This window comes from Chelon labrosus (genome assembly GCF_963514085.1).
Source record: "Chelon labrosus genome assembly, chromosome: 14".
Lineage (NCBI taxonomy): Eukaryota > Metazoa > Chordata > Actinopteri > Mugiliformes > Mugilidae > Chelon > Chelon labrosus.
In genome coordinates this window covers 10,864,611-10,880,185 of record NC_140347.1, presented here as the reverse complement: position 1 = coordinate 10,880,185, position 15,575 = coordinate 10,864,611, and the positions used below count along the sequence as shown (strand labels likewise).

Below are 15,575 nucleotides of genomic sequence, written 5' to 3'. Positions count from 1 at the left end.
GGCCATAGGTGTGCATGTGAATGGTTGTCTGTCTCTCTGTGTTAGCCCTGAGATAGACTGGAGACGTGTCCAGGGTGTACCCCCCCGCGACCCTTCACAGGCCAAGCGTTTACAGAAGATGAATGAATGAATGAATAAACTCAGTGGGCCAAGAATGTCTGAATTCTCAGGCCTTGCTTTCCATGAACAGGCCTCATTTCACTGAAGCAGTAACCGATAGAGCTGCAGCTCTGAAAGAGAGATGAGCAGAATGTCTACGCAAGTGAGTGATGTAATTCAATTCGTAATGTAATTTAAATATTGAGTTATGGGATAGCACCGTATAATAACCTTTGATTCATTGCACATTATCTATTTATGGATTATGGTGCAGCTAGAATGAAATGCGATGTCCTCAAAATCAGATGACTGTGAAGATTCAATTTATTTTTTTGTATTAGTACTAAAGATGTTGTCTTGACAAATGCAGTTAAGGTCCGTTCTTTTTGTAGGAGCCCAACTCAAGGATTGACGTGTCTGTCCGCAAATGCTGTTGGTTAAATGGAGAAATCTTCACGTTTGCATGTTTGTGCGCAAGGACGAGCTAATTAGCAGCGGGAAAGTAGAGCTAGACAGAAGGTTTAGGGTGAAAGAAAGGTTCACCAAAACCTCTAATGTTTCCATCCTAAAGGGGACAAGAGTGTCTACCACATTTTATAGAAATCACTCAGCTGATTTAATTAGCTCCACATAGTCTACACTAAAAAGTACACGGTGGCGCAGGGGACATTAAAGGAGAGCTACCATTTTTTTACAACCTGGACCTTATTTCTGGCATAAAATACGGTCGTTTACTCACCCATATAACTTTGGTGTAATTTGGAGTCATTTGGACTATGTTTAGATCTGCGTATATCCATATAGTGGGAGTGACTGGGGCACCGAAACGCAGCCTCTAAATAACACATTATCTGCTGCAAAACTCGTTAATTTCACCAATATTTTGTTATGATACACTAGTGCTATTCCCTGTTGAGTCAGGAGTTACCTGTTATCATCAGGAGTCTGTAGATTGACCTACTAACCTCTGGATGATGTCATCTCTGAGTGCCGCACGCACACTGCGATGGTCGTCTTGTTTACCTGTAATTTGCTACTGCTAGTTTTTTGCAAAATGGCTGAATATTTTTCTGATTCTGAGGTTGTGGACGACGACTTTGTTTATGATGGAGGTCCTTACCAGTTTGAGCCAGCGTTTCATAACAAAATATTGGTGAAATGAGCGAGTTTCGCAGCAGCTAATGCGTTATTTAGAGGCTGCGTTTCGGTGCCCCAGTCACTCCCACTGTATGGATAGACATGGATCTAAATATCGTCATGCGATCGTATTTTATGCCAGAAATAAGGTCCAGGTTGTAAAACGGTAGTTCCTCTTTAAGGTTATCACGCCTGGGAAATCGTGAATGTTTGTATGGAATTCCATGACAATCCACTGAATAGTAAGCCAGCCAGTAATTCCATGGAGTGACATTGCTGGGTATGTTTACACTGCTGTGAAATTACAGGGATATTTCTAATAGTTGGCCACAGCAGTTTTATTTATTTATTTTTTTTATCTCTACCAATGACTGAGCTACATGTCCTTTCTATCCACTGCAGCTCTGGTTAGAAAGTGCTGGGCCCATCCGCAGAGTGTCAGTTTGACCTTAAGGGTAGGAGATTGGTGTCTGGATCCCCGCCATCGCACCACTCACTCCCAGTCTGCGTTCGGAGCAGCCTCCAACCACAACTTGATGCTTACACTGCCGCAAACCTTGACATTTCAATTGCCTCCTGGTAACAAACCCTCCACTCTGCTCAAAACAGGCCCGGAGGCCCAGTGTTTGTGTCTTTTATCTCTTACCTTTAGCTCCAAGGCAGTTGTTCTAATGCATTTTGAAAGCTTGTTTTATCTAAATGCCGTTTGTTAAAGTTGATTTAATGTCCATCTTCTTGTGTACTTTGATGCTTTCTTTTCTTCCACTGAAGCAAATGTCATTCTCTGTGGTTGACCCGTCTTACCCACAAATGCAAATGTCGCTCATCTTTGCAAAATCCCTAAACTGACGAGATGTGATGCCTTCCTTACACTGATGACGCCAGGCTCTGCTTTAAAGGGGAATTACCATTTTTATAACCATGACCTTATTTCTGGCATAAAATACTATCATTTACTCACCCATATGACTTTGGTGTCATTTGGAGTCGTTCGGACGATATTTAGATCCACGTATATCCATATAGTGGGAGTTAATGGGGCACCGAAACGCAGCCTCTAAATAAAGCATTATCTGCCGCGAAACTTGTTCATTTCACCAATATTTTGTTATGATACGCTAGTGCTATTCCCCGTTGAGTCTGGAGTTAAACATCGTGATGCCCAAACTTCAAAACCTACACACTGGCTGAGGACTGCAAATGCATTTGAGTGGTTATGTTTCACTTCATGTAAACTTGATTAACAGGCATGATTGATTACATATATAAGTTACGTGAAAATAAGTTGCTTCTCAGAATTTAAACATTGGTGCAAACGTTTTGACCAGACGAGATCAAACTGGCCCTGTGATAGACTGGCGACCTGTCCAGGGTGTACCCCGCCTCTCGCCCGATGACAGCTGGGATAGGCTCCAGCAGACCCCGCAACCCTTAACAGGAATAAGCTGGTACAGAAGATGAATGAATGAATGAAAGATCAAACTGGGATTGAAACTTGTGCGTCTAAATTCATCTCTGGTTAGGAGGCAGTGTGCAGACCCTTCTTTTCTTTATTTAGTCCCAATGATAAACTGTATATTGTTGCACCTGTGCTAAAACTCAGCTCGCACCTAGACTTCCATGAAACACCCCCCCCCCACCGTCCTCAGCGACGCTGCACTCTACTTGTTAGCACGGCGGCGGCTGCGCAACCCTCTCCAAGTGGCCAGTGGACGAGCACAGAAGTTTGCTTAAGAGGGGAATAATGACTGGAGACCCACTGCTGAGCTAAATCTAAACTGCTGACCCACAGCAAGCTGTCCTCAGACCGTGAGAAACGGGCCTCTTTCCTTGCCAAGAATGTGGGTGGCCGGCCCTCTTGCACCAGGAAGCCTATCTGAAGAGTGTGGCCGTTTGCAGCAGCAGAATTCTCTCAGACTGCTGTCGTTACATGCACACGTTGCCCACCCACCCTGCCCTTTTTGTTTTGTTTTTTTTAATTTCTTTTTACAAAAAGTTCTTGTAATCTGTGCCTAAGTACGGCATGTACGCACACAAGGAAATGGAACTGGCATGTGTGCGTGCATTTTTCACTTCCACTTGTCAGGCAGCTTGTTGAAATGAGGCCAAAAGACTTGGGAGAAGAATTAAACGGCAGCCACATTCACAAGTTAAGTCGCTGGAAATTCCCTGTGAATTTTGATGCCATTACGCTTTTTTTTCTGACTTGACACAAAGACACAAAGCAACCCATCCCACCAGCTCATCACAAAGTGTACAAGGCATTGTATAAAGCAACGGGAGCAGTGGCCATACAGGATAAGAGGCTGCACTGTGCTGTCAGTTAGGGGGATTTCAGCTCCGCGGTCTTCAAACCCGGAGTCAAAAGGTCACAGTCTGTGCGAGATAGCAGGGGCCACAACTTGTGTGTGTGTGTGTGTGGAGGAGGGGGGTCTGTATGTGTGAGTCACTGCGTTGCGCTGACACACGAGACGCCATATGTTTCCACCCAGTTCACAGAAGAACAAATGCGCCGTCCCCTTTCACGGAGGGCCCACAAGCGTCGGCTTTCTCACTCATCCCATGTGTGTGGGTTGACGCAGCAAGGGCCAACAAGCGGGATGTTGTGAAGGAAACGTATATGGGACACCCGCTTATGATGTCCATATAGTATGAAGAAAATGGCTTTTAAAAACTTTCTTAAACTTTCTTTGTCAGGGTTTCACAGTGAATCTTGTGAAGAAAATTGAGACAGTGATTTGTTTTTGAAGGTTAATTGCTGAGAATTCCTGAAGAGTAGTTTTATAAGAACGTTGAGAATGCTACCTTGCTAATGTGCAGACATTTATATATATATATTTATAGATATATATCTTTCTTTTTATCGTTTATATATCTTGGCTTCGTTTTTTTACAGTTATTTTTTGCACAAATAAATCTGCTTTTTGCACAGCCGTATTTTGCACAAACCCTTACTCTCATATAGTTTTAGCAATTATTTATTTATATTTATATTTTTTCTCCATATATTTTTCAGTGTTGTTATTTTTTTTTTTCATTTTTTTTTTTTTTTGTTTATATTTTTGCCAGATTCCGAAATGACAACCTAAGGAAATTTCTTATGTCTTATCTTCTGATATAGTTCCCTGAAAATGACAAAGAGGAAAAAAATATCTGTTTTTTACAACCTGGACCTTATTTCTGCCATAAAATACGATCATTTACTCACCCATATAACTTTGATGTTATCTGGTGTCGTTCGTCAGATATTTAGATCTGCGTATATCCATATAGTGGGAGTGACTGGGGCACCGAAATGCAGCCTCTAAATAACGCATTATCTGCCACAAAACTTGTTAATTTCACCAATATTTTGTTATGATACGCTAGTGCTATTCCCCGTTGAGTCTGAAGTTACCTGTTATCATCATCCGGGGTCTGTAGATTGACCTACTAACCTCTGACCTGGATGATGTCATCTCCGAGCGCCATGCAAACCCCGCGACGGTCGGCTTTTTTACCTGTAATTTGCTACTGCTAGTTTTTTGCAACATGGCTGAATATTTTTCCAATTCTGAGGTTGTGGACGACGATTTTGTTTATGATAGACGTCCTTACTGTTTTGAGTCAGAGTATACGGATGAGGAGCTCGTTGAAAGGAGGATGTGGAGTCAGAGCGAGGAACAGCTGGCCAAAGAACGACAAACCGCTGCAAGTCCACGAATAGACAACAGGTAACTCCGGACTCAACGGGGAATAGCACTAGTGTATCATAACAAAATATTGGTGAAGTTAAGAAGTTTCGCGGCAGATAATGCGATATTTAGAGGCTGCGTTTCGGTGCCCCAGTCACTCCCACTATATGGATATACGCGGATCTAAATATCGTCCGAACAACTCCAAATGACACCAAAGTTATATGGGTGAGTAAACGATCGTATTTTATGCCAGAAATAAGGTCCAGGTAAAAAACAGTAGTTCCCCTTTAAGTGCTTTAAAAAGTCACATACAGGACATGCAACAGGGTGGAGTACGCAGTGTTGTGCCAAGTGGGGGGCCCCTTATGGAGGTCCACTTCTCCAACTTCGCCACCGCTGTAGTTTAAAGTTTCTGGAGCCCAAAGCATTTGCCTTCCTTGCTTGTCGACTAGTTTAATATACAAGCTGCATAAAAACTTTCAATAAAAAACCTGGAACTTGAAAGAGGATACTGTTAAAAAGAAACACACACACTTCACATTTGTGCAGTTTCATTCGCTTGCCTGGCAGCATCCACCTGCTTAGGTTGTCAGGCAAAGTGTGCAGAGTGCTCTGCAGGTCACCGTCTTATCTGTTAGGTTGTTTGTGTTTCTGGGTCAGAACTGTTGCTCTGGCGACACAGTCCTACCGCAGAGGTTTAAAATCTTTAATATCGCACGTGCAACGCTGGCGCCGAGGCGCAAAACGCAACAGCCTGAGGAGTAAAAAGTCTACACGAAGCACGCTTCTGTTTTACTGTCACATTTTAGAGGTAATTTTGCTTTGCTGCACTCGGTGACACAGTTCTCTGCTGTGTTTCACACTCAAGTTTGAAAAGTGTTGCTTCCACTGGGCGTGTAAGTGTTTATTTGGCTAAATAAACAGAATCTACAAGGTGTCAATAACTGAGGAAGTGTTTCTCTGCTCAACCCCACTTTGTGGTTTGTGCTGATAAGACATAACTGACCTGTGATATTGAGGACCAAATGGAAAAAAATCTAAAATACATACATCAGGTTTTTTCTTATTTAGGGAGACGACATGTCTGAGTGGCTCCCGCAGAAAGACAATTGTCCAGACATAAGACACTGTTTATTTATCCGACATATGGGAAATTTCCTTGTCATAGTAGCACTGAAAGGGCATTCTGTATGTACATTGTGGTGGTAGAAAGTTTACAAGTAAATTATTGCTATGAGACGGTGAGGCAGTGGTTCGTGCAACATAAGGCGGTGCAAAAAGCAGATTTTATTTGTGCAAAAACTTACTAAAAAAAAAAAATCTGTTTTTTACAACCTGGACCTTATTTCTGGCATAAAATACGATCATTTACTCACCCATATAACGTTGATGTTATCTGGTGTTGTTCGTCAGATATTTAGATCAGCGTAAATCCATATAGTGGGAGTGACTGGGGCACCGAAATGCAGCCTCTAAATAACACATTATCTGCCATGAAACTCGTTCATTTCACCAATATTTTGTTATGATATGCTAGTGCTATTCCCCGTTGAGTCCGAAGTTACTTGTTATCATCATCCGGGGTCTGTAGATTGACCTACTAACTTCTGACCTGGATGATGTCATCTCTGAGCGCAATTTGCTGCTGCAGTTTTGAGCCAGAGTATACGGATGAGGAGCTCACTGAAAGGAGGATGCAGGGGCAGAGAGAGGAACAGCTGGCCAAAGAACAACAAACTACTGCATGTCTGCGAATAGATAACAGTAACTCCAGACTCAGCGGGGAATAGCACTAGTGTATCATGACAAAATATTGGTGAAATGAACGAGTTTCGCGGCAGATAATGCGTTATTTAGAGGCTGCGTTTCGGTGCCCCATTCACTCCCACTATATTCAATTCAATTTTATTTATATAGCGTCAATAACAATAATGGAAAATGGATATACGCTGATCTAATTATCTCCGGACTGACTACAAATTACACACTCGTTATACGGGTGAGTAAACGATCGTATTTTACGCCAGAAATAAGGTGCAGGTTGTAAAAAACGGTAATTCCCCTTTAATGTCCAGCGTGAAGTGCTATCCACCACCTCCTTCGTCTTCCTGGCACTGATGTGCAGGTGGTTCACACCAGTCTACAAATCTGGAGATGACCTCCTTATACTCCCTGATCGCTTCCCCGACTCAGTAGCGCTAAAATATTGTGCGTATCCATGGTGTTGTTAACGCAACCGCTATGAAAAAAATTGGATGCGCATATTTCAGTTGTTACCAGCCATTGTGCAACACCACCAGCTTCAGGTAAGATACTAGCAGTGCTGTCTCGTTTCATTTTACTTCCACGTCTGTGCATTCTTAAGAATGAACTTGTTTTCCTTCGCTTGCATCTTTTTTCTCGCAGCTCAGCCTATTTTGCAATCACAACTTTTTTCCTTCCTCCCCTCGCAGTCGCCACACAACTTTGGGAAACTGAAAAAAAAAAAAAAAAAAAAAAAAGAAAACAACTCTTCTTCTCGCGATAGTAACTCGCTGAGGCAGCCGCCATATTCTGTGACAGTATTTTGATTCGTATCTGCTGGAAGTGAGGAAAAAGAGAAAAGTGAAGGGCTGTCGAGGGGAGGGGGGGCCGAAGAAGAGGAGCTGTCAAAAAGGTATTCCCGAGTCTCTGTCAAACGGCGGAGGGCTGAGGCTCGGTATCCCTCCCCTAACGCTATTTCGAGGACACAGAAGGCCCGGGGCCTCGGTTGCAGTTGGCTCTCCGTTTCCCTGGCAGTAACTGGACCCCTTCTCGGCTTCTCATCTCCCAGCACCGCGGCCCTCCGGAGGTCCGGTGGCGGTCTCGGGTGTTCAAGGCGGCCCGGGGAGCGGCGGCGGCGGCAGCAGCAGCAGCAGCAGCAGCGTCGGACACCGTAACGTAAGTTACACTTAAACCAACGTTCGATTTTTGCCAGTTAGCAACAGCCGGAAGAAACGGTTTTAACGGCGTTGCTGTGAAATTAACGAGCAGCTTCGGCGTCTCTCGTGTGGCGAGTCCTTCTGCATACGGCGCCGTTGGCTTTGAAAGAAAATGGAGAGAAAAACTTTTCAGATGTGGAAAAAGTTTTTTTTTTTTTTTTTTTTTTTTTTTGTCCACAGCAAGAAGCTAGCTAAGTTAGCTAAGTGTTTGGAGGCTGCTCCCGTGTCTTGGCCGAGTTAGCAAATCATCACCTATTGTCTGAAAACGTTCATTTCCCCCCCAACTTCTCCTCTAAGGCTTCTTTTTTAACATTAACGTCTTCTAGGTGATTTTTACGTCTCCTTTTTTTTGTGTGTGTGTGTTTTAGCTTCACGCAGACTGGCCGCTACATGTTTTGTAGCCAGTGTTAGCCCATGCTACTTTTTCCATTGAGTTCTCTCCGTCGCAACATTAGTCGTGGATGGAAACGTTAAATCATAAAAAAAAAAAACGAAGCTCGACTTAACCTCCTACCCGGAGTGTTTTATCTCAAACGGTTAATAGTTCACCTCTAAGATGCGACACCGAAACTAGTTTTTGTATAAAAAATGGAAAAATGTGTTGTTTTATATATATATTTTTATATTTAGTTGTGTGTCTGCACCAGTTTAGCACACATACACGTTAATGTATTATAAACTCTACTACATATCTATATATATGTATAAGAAATGCAAAGAGATTGGTTGAGGTTTAAACACTGACTGGTTTTAGTGTTGCACAACTCCTTTAAACACCTTCTTTTTTGGCTTTTTAAAACCTGAGCCCATTAAAGACTTATAACTACATGTTTTTTTTTGACTTTCCTCCTCCTCAGTGGGTCAGATATCACTCATTTGTGCCAGTTGTGATTCAAACAGATATATAGGTCAATCATCCACTTCTCCTGTCCTCTTGTTCCTGGTACAGTTGAGAAGTAAGAAGATGAGGTGTGTTTATCCGGAGATAAATTAACCTGTGAGGATTTTCTGCTGCCACTAAAAGGTGGCGGGACGGATGGAAAAAGTCGTTGGGTTTTAAGGTGTTTCAAAGTTTTGACGAGTCGCGACCGAGTCTGTGTTTTCACTGCAGATGATTTGAGATGGTTTCCTAGCTTTCTGTCTTCTTGGTTTTCTTTAATGCGGTGCAAGCGAGGCCCGAACGATTTATAGTGTTTTAATTAATCAACATGATATATATATATATATATATGTGTATTGTTTGATAAAAGCAAAGCTGAGAGCATAGTTTTTAAGTCATTGTCCTTGATTAGAGTAGTTAATATGGTCATGTTTCATATACACTGATCAGGCATAACATTATGACCCCTGACGGGTGAGGTGAATGGGAATCTTCTGACAAAACAAATGTTCTGCTGGGAAACGTTTGGACCTGGTGTTCATTCATGTGGAGGTTACTTAGACATGCACCACCCAGGCACCTCCACCTGCCATCCCCAGCAGGATGCGCACACAGAAACGGTAACGGAACCAAAAAAAAAAACAAAAACATAAAATTAACTAGATCCCAAAACTGATCAAGTATCTGTGGGATGATCCACAGAGGCCCCCCTCCCCTCAACCCGTAGGACCCAAAGGGGCCCCCCTCTAACAACATCCTGTTGCCAGACACCACAGGACACCCTCAGAAGACCCATGTCCATTCTCTGATGAGTCCCAACTGTTTTGGAGGGGCACGAGGGAGGTGGTCATAATGTTATGTCTGATCAGTGTGTGTGTGTGTTTTAAAGGTTTTCAGCGGTTTTCATCGTGATTGCATCCCAAACAAACAAACACAAAAAACAAAACGCTGCTATTTGGGTCGTCGCCATTTCACTGTTTCTTCCTTCCTTCCTTCAATGCATGGTAGCATTCAGACATTTTTGGTGGTCTACTTGGCACCGTGCACCCCCCACCCCCACCCCCCCACCCCCCTCTGGGTGTGTTCAGACTGACTGCGTTTCTCCATGTTGTGTTACTTACTTAGGCCGGTCTTCATATTAACATGAGCCGCCAGTCAGAACGATGCAAAACGCTGGTTGGTCGGTTGGTTGTGGATGGAAAAGTCTGTCCGCTGTCCCCGGGCCGGTTTGGAAGGTAATCAGTCTGTGTCCAATTAGTGTTTTTACTCCAAAAAGGAAAAAGGACTCGCCTTTTTGAAAATTGTGATTGACTTTGTGATGTTAAGGTTTGATTTATCAGACTGCTGCTGTTTATAAGTCACGCAGTAAAACGACCGCCTACCTACCTGTAGCTTTTATAATCCCGGCTTCGTAGACGTCGACTGGCTCGAGGCTCGAGTTCGTTCGCGAGTCCCTTTTAATAACTCGGTTTCACTACTGCGTCGGCCTCCAAACACCTCCGGGCCGACCGTAGTCGCAGCTCGACCGGCGAGAGTGCGTATCATTCATTAGCAGCTTGCCTGTCTTGACTCGCAGTCAACATTGCACTTCCTGACCAACAAGCTGCCACGGCCGACTGTTTATAGGTGCAGACCCCTAACTGAAACCATGTGTGCCTGTAGCTGGGCAAACACGTTGCTAGGAGACCTCGCTGACTCGCCACTCGCTCGGAGGGGCTCGGCAACGGACGCTCGCTCGCTCGCTCGCTCGGGAAGCTGGCGCGATGAGCGCTAAATCGGGATCTCGGTGCGGCCCGTGCGCTCGGCACCAGGCTGCTAATTGCTTAACTTGGACAAGTAAAGGAATCTCAAAGGAATGCGCGGATCGTGGGGTGTAAACTTCAAAAGTGCGTCGCCGATGTTTTTCGCCCTGATGCTACCTGACGGGAGGTGTCGGGCTCGTGTTTGCGTCCGTGCGACAAACAAGCAGAAGTAACACTTGCGAACGTCGGAGGACTTTTCACAACGAGCTGAGTTTGCGGCACGCTGTCGCTGAAGTCCGTGCCAGTTCTTAAATCTTCTTTCCTGAAAAACCTGTTTCCTGATTTATCATTTGCAGCTTGCACAACAAGTTATCACCACAGAGCGAAAAGGGTGGGGGCGTAAAATGATAATTGCCGCACATGAGACGCTTGGATAGAGTACAAATGATTGTTGTTTGGATCGACATCAACGTTTCTTTCTCTGCTTACCTTTCCGTTTTTCTGAATGTCAGAAGGGATTGTCTTTAAGAGGCCGCAAACGCTGAACTACCGTGCAGCTACAACTGCTCAGGAACTCGTCCCGTGCGGCGCGTTACCGTCGTAGTAAAGAAAGCGTCACGGTGAGGACCTGTTACGCCGAACGGGAATCAAGTAGGTGGATGGGAAGGATCCGTTGCTGCAAGTCAGGAAGAGGGCTCGGTGCTCGTAACCCTCCCCCCTTCTCCTGTGTGTGTGTGTGTGTGTGTGTGTGTGTGTGTGTGTGTGTGTGTGTGTGTGTGTGTGTGGCTGTCAGGAAGAGAGGCTTTTACTGAAGCCCCCCTCCCCCTGTTTGGTTCTCCCGACTTCTCCCCTTTAAATGGAGTCCTCCATTACTTACGCAGGCTTGTTCCCGGTCCTCTCCAGTTCAAGGGTTAAATTGCACGCATTCAGGCCGACGCTGCACAGTCGACTATACCTCTCGCTGTCGACCGCCGCTCGGCGCTTGTTTACTTTGAATGCTGCAGCGGCTCAGAAATAACCGAGGCATCTTTTAAGATGGCACAGTAGGATTTCAGTTTTGTGCAAGGGGCCATGATAAATCTACATTAATGGACTTTTATTTAGAAACTGCATAAAGCTTTCATTTGCAGTTGCGTTGCCGTTAAACTCCATCAACTGCTGTGAACGTCAAGGCCTTTAGTTGCTGCTTTCTTGACTTTCAGGACTTTCAGCTGGTCACAAACGTTGGTTAGCTTATCTGAGCTGTGAATAGAGACTGTAAAAAAAAAAAAAGCACTTAGTTCCTGTGATGTTACGGTTTTGATGCCTGTAGTTTTGGTATCTTTGGCTGTCAACACAACCAATTAAAAGAAATTTAAACAAAGACATACTACTACAGCAACAGCATAGGCTGAGTTTTGCCTCCTCAATACCCCCCCGGCGTTGGGTAACGGCAATCTGACATAGGACGACAGGGCAATCTTGACTTTTGAGAAGATTGCCCAACCACAGTACTAATTACGGCTGTCAGAAAGCAAATCTTATTGGGAAAATAGCTTACTGTTAAATGCCTTTTAGTATAAACTAACAAGACATTTTTAGGTGACAGCATTTTAATATTAGACAGTTTGTTAATAATTATTGTTTCATCATTTTTTTGTCTGATCTGTGGTGCCTCGTCGGGGGTCCGGCTGTAACTTGATCCGGAGACCTGCTCCTGCTCTGGTCAGGACTATCTTCCCTGCCATCTGCAGCAGCAGCAGCAGCAGCAGCAGAGCTCCAAGCATACTCAACACTTTCCCCCCTCCTCCCCCACCAGATTCAATTGATATGTCGGCCTGTTCCTCACAGACATTCGGGGTCAATCTGTTCTTTATCTCTGGTTTTACACGGGTCAGAACTTCGGGGGTCGGGAAGAGCTTTTAACGTGACAAGTTGTAATCGGCTTGAGTTATTTTAACTTCGTCTTGCCTCTCCTCTGCGGCGGAGCTGGAGAGAAATGCTGCAGAATAAAGCTCACGACCTCCGTGGACGAGCAGCGATTGAGACTAAAGACTCGTTAGGTGAAAGGTAGAGGAGAGGTTGTCCACGAACTGCAGAGTTAGTATTTCTATCGCTGGAGCGTGCTACGTGCCGAAGTGTCCTTGAGCAAGATACTGATCCCCCCCAGTTGCTCTCAGTGCTTGGTGCTGGTGTGAGGAAATAGGTATATAGGTCACTGCGACTGTCGAGCGCTTTGAGAACCTACAGGTAGAAAATATGTGGTTCTGAAATTGAAATATTTTCACTAAATGAGTTTTAAAAGCTCCATATATCTGCAGAGTTTGCTGATAACACACTACGAGTGACCTCTTTCGATCAGCGCAAACTTACAAGTCATCTGCTGACTTTAACTGATGCTTGTACACGATCTTTTTATCAGTGAGTAAAGCTGATGATCTAAATCAGGCAAGAAATTTATAGCCAAGCGAGGAGTCACTGGCTATTTTTTATTGTCAGACAGTCTGCAGCGAGCGAGCGAGCGAGCCGAGCGGTTTCAGTTCAGAACTGTGGAGGCCGTGCACCCGTCTGCGTCAGGCATTTGTTTAGCAGACGGGATGTCAAAGCGACCAACTGCGTAGATGTTGCAACCCTCGTTCAGATAAGGAAACACGGATGCACAGTGAGATTCGGTTCCACTTTGCTGCGTCTGATCGAAGGTGTCGTTGTGTGCCTGTTTCTCTTGTTACGTGCATCAACAAACAAAGACTGCATTAAGAGCAGCCCCACGTCCGCGCTCAGAAGCTTTTGTTTTAAAATGATAATCATCTCTTGTCAAGAAATAATCTCAACCCATGAAAGAAGCTTGTGAGGCTTGCGACTACATTTAGGGCCTCTGTACGTGGGAATTAGCGCACGTTGCTGAAATAATAGCTCGCTTCCTGCACATGTTTGCACTAGTCACTTGATAAAATTCCTTGAATTTGCTATTTGAGCTAAATGAACCAGTCTAGGGAGATGTCTTTGTTGTCTCCTGGAAAGGGTTCTTGGAATAAAGGAGTGATGATTCAGGGAAGAACACGTAGTCCTTAACTGCCAGGGCAGTGAACAGTAAGCTCAACCATATTAACAAGTCTTCAGTGTGTTTTAAAATGAAAACTTATTAGTTTGGACGCAGCCTGATAAACAGAGTCCACCGTCCCTTTCTCCATCTCGACGCCCTCGATCTGGGCTCTGGGTTAAATCTCTTAACGCCTCTCTGTCACTCTACAGCAGGGGCGTCAAACACATTTTATTTCGGGGGGCCCACACACAGCCCACAAGTTGATCTAGAGTGGGCCGGTCCAGTAAGATAATAGCATAATAACCTACGAGTCCGTTTGTTTTAGCGCAAAGAAGATCAAGAAAATTAGGAGAATGTTTACATTTAATGAACTAGCCTTAAAAAAAAAATGAAATTTTGTCTGCTGTTTAGTCCCAGGTCTCTGTGTTGTATTGTGTCCACTTCTCTTACTAAAACAGTGGACAACTTAGGGACAGCAGGTATTTTCATTTAAAAAAAAAATTGCAGTCTTCTAACTTTGCAAATTCACGCTGCGGGCCAGATTAGACCCTCTGGGCGGGCCGCTTTTGGCCCGCGGGCCGTATGTTTGACACCAGTGCTCTACAATCACCACCTCAACTTCCCTAAACCGACTCACCCTCTGTCACAAGTTTAACAGGTGGCCTAATTCCTCAAAATCGTCTAGAACGTTTATTTTAGCCCCAAAAAAAAACAAAAAAAACAAAACAAGTTAGCGCCATTATCTCGGTCCGCTCTCGGTTATTTATCTTTGAAAAGGTTCACTTTGAAATTGCAGCAAGTGCAGCAGTTGCGCCGTTCGCATAACGCAAACTTCTCGGCCACATGCTGTCGTTGCTGCTGTTGAGAGTTTTGCAACACAAGACGCAACTTGCATCAGATTGTTTTACACTCCTTTTAAAACGAAACGCGTTCAATTATGTTATTATTGACACGCACACATATACCGGCTCATCCAGATCATCTTAACGAGCTCTCAGATCGCACCCGATGAAACATATTACATTTTAATAACTTGATTTGTGTTTTAAAGTGCGCGTTCTGTGTCGCTCTCGTTTTATACAGTTTTTATAGTATCTCGCTGTACTCGGGGTTTTATTCGCCGCACCGTTTTATCCTCGCAGTCTCGTAAAAGCAAATGGGTGTTGGCAAATTAGCGTTGGCTGTAAACGCCGCTATGCTTAACGCTGGATGGTTACTTCCAGTTTATCTGTGCATCTTTCACCTGTCGCATAAACCGTATATAAATACATTATCCTTAGTAGGTAGATGTAAATCCAGTTAAGTTCTCCTTGCAGTAGAAAAGTACACGGGGCTTTACTTACTTTGGCAGGATGGATGTTGCCATTAAACTACTTTTCTTTACATTTGTTCATTATATTTAGAGTTTTGTGAAGGCGTTGTGTAGTGAATATCGATGGAAAGTTGTTAACAATAGCTTTAAGTGATCAACGCAATAAAAAAAGAACAACAAATGCAGAAACTTGAAGAATGAAGAATTATCGACTAAAAACGCCATTATTTATTAGTTTTTGCAGACCAGAGTAAATTAACTCAAGTATTAACCAAAGTTTACAGACCGATGAATTGTTCAGCTAAATAAATTAACTCCAAAATAGACACCCCCCCCCCCCCCTGTAACCGGGGGTAATTGTAAATCAAGACTTGAGCGCGGTGGAATAATTAAAGAGCAGCTTTTCCTGCTAATGAAGTGTTTTTCAAGTTTTTTTTTTCATTCGCAGAGAAACTCCGGCTATGAAATCGGATAGCGGCGCAACCCGTCAATTAAAGGAACGCGGAGGAGCTCCGTCCACCGGCTCCCTTTGGACGCGGCGCTTTAAAGCTAATTGGAACCAGAGTGGGTGTGTGTGTGTTAAACGGGCACATGTTTGGGAAAGACGGCAGCGAAGCTCTTGAGACGCTCTGGCATTGTTAGCGGGATCAGTGTTGCGCTGCTTGAAAGATTCATTTCCACCCCTGCTTCTCTCTTCTTTTTCTTTTTATGATTTTATGGTCAATAGAAGCAGCAGACTAGGAGGA

The 15,575-nt window shown here is 44.1% G+C and overlaps 1 protein-coding gene across 9 annotated transcripts in view; it reads left to right on the top strand.

Moving 5' to 3' along the window:
* Nucleotides 1-15,575, top strand: part of tab2 (TGF-beta activated kinase 1 (MAP3K7) binding protein 2) — a 52,626-nt gene that overhangs the window by 3,996 nt on the left and 33,055 nt on the right. For 6 of the 9 annotated variants that reach the window (XM_084560648.1, XM_084560653.1, XM_084560652.1 and 3 more), the window contains exon 1: nt 6,609-7,832. The exons of 1 other annotated variant lie outside the window; for it this stretch is intronic. The gene's annotated coding sequence lies outside the window, so the exon portion shown is untranslated. Of the gene's footprint in view, nt 1-6,608; nt 7,833-9,936; nt 9,989-11,007; nt 11,147-15,575 lie in introns of those variants that run through there. 2 more of the 9 variants (XM_084560647.1, XM_084560646.1) reach the window with 2 other exon arrangements.